Source organism: Arachis duranensis, chromosome 2 (assembly GCF_000817695.3).
Source record: "Arachis duranensis cultivar V14167 chromosome 2, aradu.V14167.gnm2.J7QH, whole genome shotgun sequence".
Classification (NCBI taxonomy): Eukaryota; Viridiplantae; Streptophyta; class Magnoliopsida; order Fabales; family Fabaceae; genus Arachis; species Arachis duranensis.
In genome coordinates, this window is record NC_029773.3 from 54,599,083 (window position 1) to 54,613,092 (window position 14,010).

A 14,010-nucleotide genomic window follows, 5' to 3' on the forward strand; every position below is an offset into this window, starting at 1 on the left:
CCAGATGCTGCCAGGAACGTGCCATGGTGCGCCAGATTTGCTTCTTGGTGCGCCACACACAAGATGCTGCCCTGCCCGCGCCAAGGGCATGGCAGAGTTGCCACTTTGCTGTCCCGTGTTCGAAACACGGAGGACGCATCAATTCACTTAATTTCCTTGGCTTCTTGGCACGGCACTCATCCTTAAGTCTTAGCTTCCTCATGGTTCCTTGTTCGAGTCTTGTGGCATGCATGGGTGACATTTTTCTCTTGAATTTCTTCCTTGGAGAGCCCGATTCTGCCCTCCACAAGGGCAGGGCAAAGTTCTCTTTCTCTTGGTCCCAAGGCACATTTTGTGCTCTGCCCTTGTAGTGGGCAGGGCAGATTTGCCTTCCTTGTTTGGTTCTCTTGTGTTGCTCCTAGAGGGCAGTGTGCCCTTGTGGAGGGCAATGTTGCCTCCCCCTTTGCATGCGGCACGCTTCCTATTGCTTTGGCCATGCTTTCCTTTCCTTGGGCTACACTTCTTAGGCCACGCTTTTCCTTTTCTTTTCTTTTCTTCACCTACAATAAACCAAAACAACCACTCCAAGTATCACTAAATTCAAGAGGCTTATAAATCAATTAAAATTCAATTAAAATTAGCTCAAACCTCATGGATTAACACTAAATTCATGGTGGTTGCTTGATTTAAAGAAGTTATGCATTTTCACTCCAAATCACTTACTTAGGATACAAGAAAGTGCATAAATGCTAACAAAACAAGTGAAATTAGCTTGAAAAATGGGTATATGATGACTTGTCATCAGGTCCCATTTCTCTTGATGATTTTCGAAGCCTTCAAAGATCAAACACAGTACCTTAATTTAAAAGGATGCAATATCCTAAGCATGGTAAACTCTTCCTTTCTTACCCTTCTTTTTTCTCATGTCAATTGTATCCTATCTTATTCTTGGCAGGAGCTGAGGAAGCCGTTGGAGAATCAGGTCGTATTAATTGATACTTTGCGTAATGACAACCGTGTTAGCTGCTGATCGTCATGAACATGTATGTAGCTGATGTATTTTCAATTTATGTTCTCTCCTAAAACTCTGCATGCATATTTTAAAATAAGAATGTTCAATCTCAAGTTGTTCTTTGTTATATTAATATGTGGTCTACAATGTCTTACCTAATCTGCAATCCATTTTATAGGAATTACAATCAGCCAAGGAGTCTGTTGCAAAATGTTACCTTTATCAATTAAAAAATTTAAACAAAGTGTAGATCTAAATCACAAGGAACTAGGCGATGTTAATAGAGTAAATGCTGAACAGAAACATGCCATTGAAGACATCAATGGAAGGCGAGTGCTTCTATGCAGTCATGTGCTGAAGCAAATGCTATAATAAGTAGGTATGATCTATATAATTCTGAGCTATTTAATTGTTGATTGTTGAGTTCTTCACTTCTTTAGTCCTCAATGTTGATGTAAGTGTCATAAGAGTGAAGTTGTTCATTTTTATGTAGTTTGAGCTTGAGCAGCTCTTTCATTGATTGATTTTTATGTTGTAATGAGAATTGGCAATGTGGAATGATTTAGTGCTTATGTACATGTGTCTATATTCTTGTGTGTAACATCCTGCGGATGAATTTTGGTACTGATTGTTGGAGGAGGATGGACCTTTTGGTATCATGCTTAGTATTAAACCTTTTGCCCCAGCATGGTTACGCTAGCTGTATTCAACTTGCACTGTTTGATAATTGAGTCCCTCTCAGTTGCTCATCTACATGCAGTCAAAAAGTAAATATAGCTAAACTCAAGGAACAATTAGATGACGAGAGGACTCAACGAAAAAAAAGAGCAAAAAAAGGCCACAACTGATCTAAAGGCCGCTATTTTTAGAGCCCATTCTGAGGCTTAGGAGGAATTAATAGGAGGAATTAAGACGACACACTGATGCTGCCTTAAGAAGAGAAAGAGAACTACATAAAACAATAAATAAGCTTTAGGTTTGAAGGCTTTGTTGCTAAAGTAGTAAGAAACTATATTCCTTTTGCTTTTGAAGTAAGCTGCCATTCTTTCTGTATATTGTAGGAGTCAGAGAGAGTCATGTGTTTGCTAGTTGAAACCTTGAGGTCCAAACTGACATGGTTCTTATTTATGTCTAGCCTACAATGGACGACAATTTGTGTATTTCATAAATAGGTCTGTGGTTTCGTTCCATTTTGTTGTAGGAGGATTAGGTAAAAGATTGTTGTGTTTGACAATAAGGTTCCTCCAGTTGAAACTGAATTGTACGAAGAGAAGCTGATTCCTGCAAATCAAACAAAGGTAGTTATATGATTTTGTGCGTGTATTATGTCTCCTTTTCATATTTTTGGATTTGGTTACTATCTCGTTGAACGAAAATGCAAAATATGAAAAGGGGACATAATGCACACAACCATAATTTACCTTTTTGTTTGATTTGTAGTGGTCAGCTTCTCATGCAATTCAGTTTCCAATTGGTGAACCTTATTATCAGACACAACCATTTTTTTTGTAGTATCCTCCTGCAAGAAAATGGAACGAATGCACAAACCTATTTATGAAATATACATATTGTAGCTTAAACATAAGCAGAGCCATACCAGTTTGGACCTCAAGGTTTCAACTAGCAAACACCTTTCTCTCTCTAACTCCTACAACATACAGACAAAATGACAACTTATAAGCTTCAAAAGCAAAGGGAATACCGTTTCTTACTACTTTAGTGACAAACCTTTCAAAATTGAAGTTTATTTTTTGTTTTATGTAGTTCTCTCTCTTCTTAAGGCAGCATCAATGTGTCGCCTTAATTTCTCCTGAGCCTCAGACTAGGCTCTAAAAACAGCCTTTAGATCAGTTGTGGCCTTTTTTCGCTTTTATTTTCGTTGAGACCGCTTGTCATCTAATTGTTCCTTGAGTTTAGCTATATTTACTTTCTCACGGTATGCGAGGAGCAATTGAGGGACTCAATTATCAAACAATGTAACGTAACCATACTGGGGGCAAAAGGTTGAATACTAAGCATAGTACCAAAAGGTCCATCATCCTCCAACATTAATACCAAAATTCATCCCCAAGATGTTACACACAAGAATATAGACAAATGTACATAAGCACTAAGTCATTTCACATTGCAAATTCTCATTGCAACATAAAAATCAGTCAATCAAGGACCAACTCAAGCTCAAACTACATAAAAATGAACAACTTCACTTCTATGACACTTGGATCAACATTAAAGACTAAAGAAGTGAAGAACTCAACAATCAGTAACGGATCCAGAAAATTTATGTTGAAGGGGCAAAAATAATACACATTACTATCAAAAGATATATTTAAATTTAAAAAAATAAAAGTGCACATTAATCGCTAACTTTTTTCACTTCAAAGGTCGAAGGTACTTCTCTTTTTATTTTTTTATTTTGAAAATGTTGAATAATTATTTTATTATCAACTTGATTGAATGTCTTTCTTCCTATATATGTAACCAAACAATCATTCAACCACTCGTCTCCCATTCGATTACGAAGTCAACTCTTTATGATATTTTAAGAATATCTTTTTGTTAGAAGAGACTAAAGGAGTGACTTCAGATTCTAGTAGTGGCTTTTTGTTTCTAATGGAGTGACTTTTTTTTTGAAATATTTTTTCATTACTATTTTTAAAAATAAAAAATATATATTTTGAATTAGTAAATTGATCAATCCACTTTAGAAATTTATATGCAACATAATTACATATAATAGAATAGAAAATTTCACTCAAAATTCGGCCGATTGGTCGGACGACCTCCCCACACTAAAAATTAGCACCGTCCTCGGTACTCAGAATCAGGCGGAATAGAAAGAGTTGTCACTAGCATCACCTTCACTGTCTGCTAGTGGGTCTCGTGCCTCCTCTAACTCATCATGCTAGGCCTTCGCCGCACCAAAATGCTTAGATGGAGTATCTGGCTCAAGTGGGATGTTAGTACCGCCGGAGAGGATGATCCTCCTCAAGTGCTCATAGTGGCGTATGGAGTGGCGCTCCGAACAGGCTATGTTGTCAAACAGTTGGTGGATTAGGTGGTATAGTTGCTATAAGAATGCTGGTGGTGCCGCTAAGTCTGAAGGAGCTAAGGCTGAAGGTCCTACCTCTGTAGAAGATGTTGGTTGCTGTCTGCCTCGTCGTCTAGATGCAAACTCAAGTGTGGAATTTCCTTCTTGTGGCTGGCGACTGTTGGTCTCTCATTTGTGGCCATCCAGGTAACCTCAGCCTCCGTGGCTAGCTGAGTGATCAAGCACGGAAAGACGAGGTTGCCAACATAGTGAGCCCGCCCCATGTATCGTCTGATATGCCTAGGAAGATACAACTCTCTACCGTTCAAGACACACTGACCATGACCGCCATATTAGCAGTAATCTTGGTCTCAAGGGGGCTCGACATCACTTAGTTGGACAGAAGCTGCTGCCAAATACGTGCTTCATTAGTCAAAGAGCGAACATGAATCCCCTGAGGAGTCGTCGTGTCAGAACTAAATATCCACTAACTCTCAGGTTTGGCAATCGCTGCCAGTACACTATCCAAATCAAAAGTCTTCATCTTCCTCTCAGCTTCTGCTACTACAAATGCATCTTTCCCGCTCGATGCCGGCAAAAAGTGGAGGGCATGCTCAATAGCCTCCTTAGTAACCAAAATTTTCTTGCCTCTTAAGTGAACTGCATCGTGGGCCCCAGTGTAATAGTTAGCATAGAATTCCTTAACCCACGATGCATTCACTGTCAGGAGTTCCCGACCTAGGAACCTCCAACCCCGCTGAGCAATTCTGTCATCAGCATAGATGCTTAGCTCCTCCGGAATTTGGAGTATCCTCTCAACATGCAAGTTCCTGTTTAGGAACTTTTCAAATTTTTGCTTCGAATACTAGTTGCTGAACTTGTACGTGTCGGTGGGAGGTGTACTCTGGTCCTTTCGGTCTCTTCTACCGATACGCCTGTCGTAAAATGTTGTATTGGATGTCTTAGTGGATGCTGAGGTGGGAGACGTAATAAACAGGCAAAAAGCAGATACTGATTCAAAGAACAACATATATGCGAAGTGAACAGATAATGTAAATTTGAATGGAAGCATGCATTAGATTCAAGTTTAGCGTGAACGGAAGCAACTTCCAATCAAATTAAATAATCTAGGATAACTAATTTGCTTGTTTATTAAGGATAAAGAGAAGAAAGGAGCATTGTTGTTATGCACGAAGAAAAGAGAAAACAGTTAGTTGAAAAAGAAAAGTCAAAAGTTATGTACAAAGTAAAAACGTTCTTTAATTCTGAAAATTTCAACAAAGTTTGGATAATAAAATGTTTAGAATGTGTTAAAATTTTCAGAATTAAGGAAAATTTTTACTGTGTACTTTCTTTTTCAACCAACTGTTTTCTCTTTTATTCGTGTATAGCAATAATGTTTCTTTCTTCTCTTTATCCTTAAGAAACAAGCAAGTTAGCTATCCTGGATTATTTAATTTGATTGGGAGTTGTTTCTGTTTGTGTTTAACTTGAATCTCATGCATGCTTCCATTCAAATTTACATTATTTGTTCACTTTGCATATATGTTGTTTTAAAAATCAGTATCTGCTTTTTGCCTGTTTATTACGTCTCCATACTTTGAATGCCTTTAGATTATGTTCATATCCCCATTTCCTTTCTTGTTTTTCAGATGGTTGACAAGAAGGGGAAGTGCAAGGCCACAGGGTCTGGAAAGACGAAACGGACCTCAGCATCCACTGAGGCATCCGATGTAGCAATTTATGAGAGGCGTATCAATGGGAGAGGCAAACTGGACCAAAGTACACCTTCCACCGACATGTACAAGTTCAGCCACATGTATTTCGAGCAAAAATTTGAAAAGTTCCTAAAGAGGAACTTGCATGTTGAGAGGATACTCCAAATTCCGGAGGAACTAAGCATATATACTGATGACAGAATTGCTCAGCGGGGTTGGAGGTTCCTAGGTCAGGAACTCCTGACAATAAATGCATCGTGGGACAAGAAATTTTATGCTAATTATTACGCTGGGGCCCTTGATGCAGTTCACTTGAGAGGCAAGAAGATTTTGGTTACTGAGGAGGCTATTGAGCATGCCCTCCACTTTTTGCTTGGACCGAGCGGGAAAGATGCATTTGAAGTGGTTGAAAGTGATAGGAAGATGATGACTTTTGATTGGGATAGAGTATGGACAACGATTGGCAAACCTGAGAGTCAGTGGATATTTGGTTTTGACATGACGACTCCTCATTTCTGTTCGCTCTTTGACCAATGAAGCCCGCATTTGGCAGCAGCTTCTGTCTAACTACGTGATGTCGAGCACCCATGAGACCAGGATTACTGCTGATATGGCGATCATGGTTTGGTGTGTCTTAGACGGGAGAGCTGTACCTTCCTAGGCATATCAGACGATACATGGGGTGGGCTCACTATGTTGGCAACCTCGCCTTTTTGTGCTTGGTCACTCAGCTAGCCACGGAAGCTAAAGTTACCTAGATGGCCACAAATGAGAGACCGACAGTCGCCGGCCTGGTAAACTCAAATTTTGTGGTTTTTCTTGTGTTGAATTTGGTGAGTTTTATCAATTTTTCTCACATTTATTCAATGAAATACAATGTTTTTGCAATTCTCCATAATTTGTGCTTAAAAGTGAAAACATATTTTTTAAGCCTTTAAATTGCTGATTTTAATTCACTTTAATTCCATTCGATACCTTAATATGTTTGTTGAGTGATTTCAGGCTCATAAGGTAAGGATCGGATTGAAGAAGTGATGAGAAAATCATTTAAAGTGGAGAATTCATGAAGAAATGAGCACTTGGAGGATTCAAGGCCACGCCCATGCGTATGCATGAAAAGTAAATCTGCCAGCGACGCGCACGCATCGTCCACGCACACGCGTGACGTTGGTCACGTGACCCCATTAAAGTGAATACGCTGGGGACGATTTATGAGCTTTTCGGACCCAAATCCAACTCATTTCTGAGGTTATTTGATGCAGAATTTAAGAGGGAACAAGGGGGGAGTAATTAGATAGTGTAGGAAACATGCCTTAGGCTAGAGAGGAGAAGCTCCATCCTCTCTAGAAATTAGGGGTTTTAGTTTAGTATTTTCTTAGATTTATGTTCAATTACTTGTTTTGATTTAGTTTTCTTTACTCTTTTTGTTGATTTGCTTCAATCTTCTTAGTTTCTCTTGTTAATTTCTCTTTTATGCCTCTTGTTAGTTTGTGAACACTATTGTTGGATTTGGTTTTTCTTTAATGCAATTTTATATTTTCATGTCATTGATGTTTAATTGAGTTGTTAGTGTTATTGTCTTGCATTGGGTAGTTGTAGAATTTATGTTTCTTGTTATTTTACCATGCTTTCCTTTTATGCCTTCCAAGTGCTTGACAAAATGCTTGTTTGAACTTTGGAGTAGTTTTTGAGCATTCTTGGATTGGAAAAAGAAATTAGGTGACCTTGAGCCATTAATACTCAACTTATGTTGGTGATCTAGAGTTGTTAATTAATATTACTTCCATTGACTCTAATCTTTTGCTAATTCAATTAGTAAGTTGATTAGAACTTATGGATTGAGATTAACTAGTCCTATTTGACTTTCTCTCAATATGAAGATAACATTATACCTTCTTCCTATGTTGGAGATGATGAAATAAGATTAGCTCTTGTTAAGTATTGTATTATGATTAATGACTAGGATAGAAAGTCTAGATTTTCAATTCTTGCCATGAATGCTTCCTTTTAGTAGTTGCTTTTCTTAGTTGTTTGATTTACATTTCGTCATTTAAATTATAATCTTCTTATATGCAAACCACCTCATGGACTTCATAACCAATATTACGCATACCACATTGCAATTTCTTTGAGAGGCGATGCGAGATTTAATACTCTCGGTATTTTTATTAGTTTGCACTCATGACAACTAAAATTAAACTATGATGGAGGATTGTTTGTTGGTTGGAAATTATACTATCAACGGAATTATTTTTGTGAAATTCCTAACCGACAATAATCATCCCATCAAGTTTTTGGTGCCGTTGCTGGGAAATTGCAATGTGTGCTTATTATTGGTTATTGTATATATGCTAATATTGTGAATAACTTGATTTTTGGTTTGTTTGCTAGTTTTGCTAGTAGGATTTGGTTTTCTTGTTTCTTGTTTGTTTTTGTTTTTGTCAGGTGTGCCATCTGCCTTGTTTCGTCGACCAGGTCTTTTTTGATTGCCTCGTCTCCCCCTCTGAGGAGTAACCTCGGACTTGGCTCCCCGATCTCGACTGGGATGAATGCGTCGACCCCGTATGTGAGTCGGAAGGGGGTTTCGTTGGTAGATGATTGGGAGAGGTTCTGTAAGACCATAGGACCGAAGCTAGCTCGTCTGCCCATGAGCTCTTCTTCCCATCAAGTTGTTTTTTTAGTCCTTTAAGGATGACTTTATTGGCTGCTTCTACCTGGCCGTTGCTTTGGGGGTGCTTGACTGAGGAGAACTTCTGCTTGATTCCTAGTCTTGATAGGAACTCTTTGAACTTCTTGTCGGTGAACTGCGTCCCGTTATCTGATATGATAGACTCTGGAATTCCGAATCTGGTGACTACATTTCTCTACATGAATTTTTTACAATTAGCTGAAGATATGTTGGCCAGTAGCTCGGCTTCTACCCATTTGGTGTAGTTGTCTATGGCTATTATCAGGTGTTTTAATTGCCCGGGGCCGGGTAGGAATGGCCCTATGAGGTCGACTCCCCATTGGGCAAAAGGTCGTGGTGCCATCATCAGACTGAGTTCTTTAGGTGGAGCTTTGTGGAAGTTGACATTTTCTTGGCATTTTTTGTATTTCTTGACGAACTCCTGAGCGTCCGACATCATTGTGGGCCAATAATACCTTGCCCTAATGAGCTTTCTCGCTAACGACCTTCCTCCGACATGGTGACCATAACACCCCGCATGGACTTCGCTTATGAAGTAGTTCGTTTGGTCGGGGCGTAAGCACTTGAGTAAGGGTTGGTGGAGTCTTCGTTTGTATAACTGCCCTTGTATGGTCACTGCCAGGTATAGGTACAGAGGTTCTCCTTCTCTGGGCTTACTGAGCACAGGAGGTTCTGAAAATATCTTTTTAAAATGGTTGAATGCTTCTTCGCACGCCGGGGTCCACTCGAAGGCTATCCCTTTCTTCATTAGATTGAAGAATGGAATGGCCTTTTCTGTCGAGGCTCCGAGGAACCGGGATAAAGCCGTGAGTTTTCCGGCGAGCCGCTTTACATCTTTTACGCATCTCGGGCTCGTCATCTTGAGAACGGCTTTGCACTTGTCTGGGTTGGCCTCTATCCCTCTTTATGTTATCATGAAGCCTAGGAATTTTCTGGCTTCCATGGCAAATACGCATTTGAGTGGGTTGAGCCTCATCTTGAATTTCCTTAGTGCCTCAAAGACGGCTTAGAGGTCATCAATCAGACTGCTCGGTTCTACTGTTTTCACCAGGATATCGTCGACGTACACTTCTACCGTTTTGCCGATGAGGCAGTGGAAGACCTTGCTCATTAGTCTTTGGTAGGTGGTTCCAGCGTTCTTCAATCCGAATGGCATCACCTTGTAGCAGTAGGTGCCTGCTGGCGTTCTGAATGCCGTTTTGCCTTCGTCAGGTCGGTGCATCGGAATTTGGTTATAGCCGGAGTACGCGTCCATGGAGTTGAGGAAGCGATACCCTGCCGCTGAGTCTACTAAGGTGTCGATATTGGGGAGGGAGAAAGAGTCTTTTGGGCATGCTTTGTTTAGATCGGAATAGTTGACACACATTTTCCAACTCCCGCTGGCTTTTTTGACGAGGACGACGTTGGATAGCCACGTTGAGTACTCGAGCTCTTTGATGAACCCGGCTTCTAGTAGCCTAGCTGTTTGCTTTGCCACCTCATCGGCCCTTTCCTGAGACATCTTTCTTCGTCGTTGGGCTACTGGTTTGGCGTCTGGTTTGACGGATAGTCGGTGGAACATAACTTCATATCCAACCCCGGCATGTCTGACGGCGTCCATGCGAAGAGGTCGCCGTTCGCCCTGACGACCTCCATGAGGGGGCCCTTGAGCTTGTGGGGAAGGTTCCTGTTTACAAAGGTAAACTGCTCTGCCGAGTATCCTATTTGGAACTTCTCCATGTCTCTTTCTGGTTCCGACCTTGGCTTATCTTCCATCCTTACGTCCAGGTCTGCCAGGAACACGTCGGCTGCTTTCTTTGAATCTTTCCTTAGGGAGAGACTGCTGTTGTCGCAGGCGACCGTTGCTTCTAGGTCTCCCCTAATGGAGCCAACGGCTTTCTTGTCCGTTAAGAACTTCATCGTTAAGAATTTGGTGCATATTACGGCTGAGAACTCATTGATGGTTTTTCTCCCCAAGATGATGTTGTAGGCTGTGGAGTCTCTGAGGACTACGAAGTCCGCCATAACCGACCTCCTGGTGTCTTCAGTTCCTAGGCAAATTGGGAGGGAGATTGTCCCGTCGGGTTTTATATAGTTATCGCCTAGTCCCATGACCCCGTGCTAGTGGCTCTTGAGGTCAGACTCTTTGAGTCCCAAGGCGTCGAATACATTCCTGAATAGGATATTGGAGTCGGCCCCAGTGTCAACAAGGATTCACCTGACTAACCCCGTCCCAATCATCACTGTGATTACCATGGGGGAGTTTTCGCAGAGATCGTGAAATCACTGGTCTTCTGGACCGAAAGATATCATCAGGGATTCTCTGTTCGAGGCGGCGGGACCTCCCGTTGAGATGGATAGGACTCGGGTATCCTTTTTTGCTGCCGATCTGGACTTGGGGGGTATCGTGCCCGACCACGATGTTGACCATGAAAGTTGGGGGTTGTCGGCGTTCCCTGTGGGCTCTTACCTTGGTCTGACGGTCTAGATGCAGTCCTCTTCGGAGCATTCTCACTCTCGTTTCCTCGGTTCTCATATGAGTCGGGAGAACTCATTAAAATTTCCTTCCCTGATGGCTTGCTCTAAAGCGTCTTTGAGATCGAAGCAGTCCTGTGTTTTGTGACCGAACCTCTTATGGTAATCACAGTAAAGGCTTTTGTTTCCTCATGTTCTTTCTTTCAATGGTCTGGGTCTGGACAGGATTCCCTTGTCCGCGATCTGCTTGGTAGACTTACACTTTGGACGCCGTGAATGGCGTGTAGTTTGTGAACCTCCCTACCCGTGGGTGTTGTTTTGGTTGTTTTGCCGAGGTTCTGTCCTTGGGAGCTTCCCTATATCTGTCAAGTTGAGGGGCCTACCGTGCCGAGGGGTTCGAAGGCTGCCGTTTATTGGCTGCCACGACCTAGCTAACCTCCTCATCGTTGATGTATTCTTTAGCCACGCTTTGAATTTCTTGCATGGTCCAGACAGGCTTGGTGGTGAGGTGCTTTCTGAAGTCCTCATTTAGCAAGCCGTTCGTCAGGCAGAGACTAGCTACCGAGTCGGTGAGGCCATCGATTTCCAAGCATTCATCATTGATTCTGTCCAGGAACTTTCTGGTCAGCTCTCCGGGTTTTTGGGTAACCCCCAACAAGTTGATTGAGTGTTTTGCCTTGGCTATGCATGTGGTGAATCGAGCTAGGAAGCTTTGGGAGATGTCTGAGAAGGTCGTGATGGATCTCTGTGAGAGTGCATTAAACCATCGAATTGTTGGGCCAGCCAGCGTCACAGGGAATGCTCGGCACCTGACTGCGTCGCCTACTCCCTCCAAATTCATTCTTGCTTCAAATGTCGTGAGGTGTTCTTGGGGTCCTTAGTCCCGTCGTACCTCGTGTTCGTTGGCTTGTCGAAGTTTTTTGTAAGCCGGACCTTGAGGATCGAGGGGTGGAAAGGAATGGCTCCCATGATGGTGGGTTCCAGCCGTTTTCTGGCTTTTTCCTTTTGGGACTCCCCGCGGTTTTTAGATCTACCTCAGGTAGAGCGGGAGGTCGTTTGTGTGTGCGTTTCATCTTCGTGTTTTGTTGAACTCCTTTCTCGGTTCTCATATATTCGGGAGGGGGAGTGGACGCGGGATTGGCTGACGTCTCTGTGGGATTGGCTCCTCGTTGCTAGCTCCCTTTCAAGGTTTTGCACTCTGTGTCTAAGCTCTTGCCGGAGGGTCGTGGTTGTTTGTCGGTGCGAGCTGTCGAACTCGCCCTACTCAGGCGAACCCTTCCTCCTTCGCGAAGTTTCTCTAACGTGGAGAGTCGCTCCATATTTGCTTCAGGGTCCCCACAGACGGTGCCAATGTTCGTTACCTAGGATACCGTGGCTACTCGACGGGTCAGTTGGTGTGGAGAGAATAAGTGGATGAGGCCTTGAATGGACTTAGAGCGGGAGTAGAGATGTAAGCTGGAAGTTGGTGACGTCGGAGACAGCATGGACGGGAGGGATGGCCACCTGCAAGGACACTTCGATGATCAAGTCAGCGTCCGTACGAGATGATAGCCGAATTGGGTAAGATGTCACATACTTTTGGGGGAAGAGCTGACCTCTTCCCTCATATACTGCGCTGGGAGGGCCCATAGGTGACCTAGCCCACTGGCCAGGATGTTTCCATGAGCTGCCCTAGTCCACGTGGAGAAGGGCAGGACGTTCCAGTTTCCGGGTCGGGGGTTTCGAGTCCCGCCTCGAGGGTACCGACCCGATCATTTGCTGGGCGTGGTGACTCGAGCCGCTTTGTGGCCAGTCGCGCGTGCTTCGGGTCGGGTGTGGGGGACATATTCAAAATGATACATTCCTCTATCAACCTTATTGCAGAGAAGAAATATGAATCAAATCATATAAGTTGTAAGATTTAAAAGTGGGGATGTGATGCAAATAGAATTTTATATATGCTTGATTAACATACCTGAGACATTACCCATATAAACCAGTTCTTGACTGTATATTCCTATTATTGATAAAGGTTGAAGACATCAGGGGTGCAATGATGTATAGCTCTTGAATCCACACACCATGAAGGACCAAAAATTGAGGAGGGGGTGACTATGAGTGCTTTTAAATTGTGAAAGGATGGTGGTGAAAATGCATTATGCATTGGAAAAAAAAGAGTATGTTGTTGAGCATATAGAAAAGTTTAATCAAATTAGAAGAAATAGTAGCTTACTACATGTCCTAATAATCCATACATTTGACATTAAGGGTGACTTGTGGAGGTCAAGAACCTCTGTCAGTATATGTGGTCCTGCCTTCATAACCTCTACACCTAAAGGGGCCTCAAGTAAGAACATCACAAGATCTTCTGCCATACTTGATATTTGATGAAGTGGTTCGAGTGACATTTACGTGAACCATATTGGAATCTAGTTTGTGAAAGTGGTCACTTATGTCTTCTTAGGTAATAAAAAGTGTCTCAAGATCAAGAATAACACATGGTAGTTCTTTTGTAGTCCCAAAAATGATGAAAGACTCATAATTAGCATTGAGACTATCTAAAATTACACTAGTGTATTCAGAATAAATATGAAGAGGTTCTGTCACTACTGAAGAGTTAACAATTTTCTATATCTAAAGAAGATATTCAGAGGTTGATCCTTGTTTCTTCATAGATTTGAGTGGAATAATGAATGGTTTAGCTGAAGTAGTGGTAGGACTGGTGGCTTACACCTCAAGTGTAGTATTGTCTACTACTTCGGACATAGATCATGGAGTTCTTTTGATGCCATATGAGAATGATGGCAGAGAGAAAGCAAGAAGAATCCAGAGAAAAAAAAACTGAGATTGATATTGGAATAAAGCTTTCAGTTTATATAAATGAGTATTTATACACCTCAACTGAATTTTATTAGTCTTGAACCAGAAACAATTATATATAATTTTTTCAACTTGTCCTAAATATCCTCCTATACCTTTACAAGTTTACTTACAAAATTTGTTCTTAAAAAATTGAAAAAAATAGGATAGGATTACTCTTCCATTCTTTTGTTTTCTCTTTATTTATTTCAGTTCTCTTGTGTTGATCTCATCTCTTTTTCTTATAATTCTTCTTGCATATATCATTTTCGCATCCTCATATTCACAC

General features: G+C 41.7%; 1 protein-coding gene across 1 annotated transcript in view; it reads left to right on the forward strand.

Moving 5' to 3' along the window:
• LOC107474373 (uncharacterized) overlaps positions 1 to 1,439 on the forward strand; it is a 31,642-nt gene extending 30,203 nt beyond the window's left edge. Inside the window, exons 4-5 of the transcript XR_008005843.1 lie at positions 935 to 1,022; positions 1,170 to 1,439. The gene's annotated coding sequence lies outside the window, so the exon portion shown is untranslated. The remainder of the gene's footprint in view (positions 1 to 934; positions 1,023 to 1,169) is intronic.
• The last annotated feature ends 12,571 nt before the right edge of the window (positions 1,440 to 14,010 follow it).